Source organism: Echinops telfairi, unplaced genomic scaffold (assembly GCF_000313985.2).
Source record: "Echinops telfairi isolate 266 unplaced genomic scaffold, ASM31398v2 ScPeMD7_23;HRSCAF=83, whole genome shotgun sequence".
NCBI classification, from domain to species: Eukaryota; Metazoa; Chordata; class Mammalia; order Afrosoricida; family Tenrecidae; genus Echinops; species Echinops telfairi.
Genome location: NW_022103920.1, coordinates 73,346,241 through 73,347,343, shown reverse-complemented (window position 1 = coordinate 73,347,343; position 1,103 = coordinate 73,346,241).

Below are 1,103 nucleotides of genomic sequence, written 5' to 3'. Positions count from 1 at the left end.
GGCCGGGACGCAACACACGTAGATCTGTTTCCCCACAGTCTTATATAAATATATTTACATATGTACATTCCAGTCTTAAAACCTCTATACATACCCTTTGAGACTGCAACTCTTAAAGGGAATAGAAAGCTTTGCTGTTCTCTCGCTCATTGGCTGGTGCTTTCGAACTGCTGTTCTTTCATTGAGTTGCCCAACTTGGAAACATGTGTCACCAGCACTCTTCGTTTTAAATAACAGGTAAGTGGAAATTCCAGAGCGATAATTCAGTTTTCTATCTTCCTTTCTGGCATGTTTCCCTGTTAATTAATAAGGAAGTAAGGTATACTCATTTAATTGGTTTCTTATGCAATTTTTAATGGTATGTTTACTAAATTACATTAAATTTCCATTATGTCTCGGGAACTAATATTTTGAAAATAGATTAAATTAGTGTATAAATCTTTTTATGTGTTTGCTAAAGTTGGTTCAGACCTTCATTGGAATCACTGACTGAGGCAACATTTTCTGTTCTAATCTAGACCTACTGAATCAAATGTTCCATGAGAAGGTGGCAGGAATATTATGCAATAGAATGTAATATACTATAGGATAATATCACATATATGTATGTTTTCCTTCAATGTATTTATACAATTACCCTTACATTATTCTTATGAAATGTTAAATTTTTCAGTACATCCAATTTGTCATTCAGCCCAAGGGCAAAATGGTCGCCACTGTTTCTCTTTTCAGTTAAACAGGAAAAACAAAATGGACAGGTGAGGCAGTTGATAATTAACTTTGCAAGAAATATAGAGACAAAGAAAAAAAAGCAAGTTTGTTATCCTGCGGTGTTCTTTAGTTTAAATCATCCACAGAAAGATCTCAGTTCTCAGCATCACCTTTCATGTGAGTTGAAAGCTCAGTGGTTAATAGACAGTACCATTTACCCAAGACCATGATGGCAAAACAAGAATTAGAATATCACAGAACTGGGCCATGGCAGTATGATAATGTGCTTCATTAGACTCTGCAGAGTTAAAGGGTAATCCATTAAGCTGTTCATTGGCTTTTGTGAATGACACCTTCACTCACCTCCAGAAAAGCTACTGGAACAGTAATTA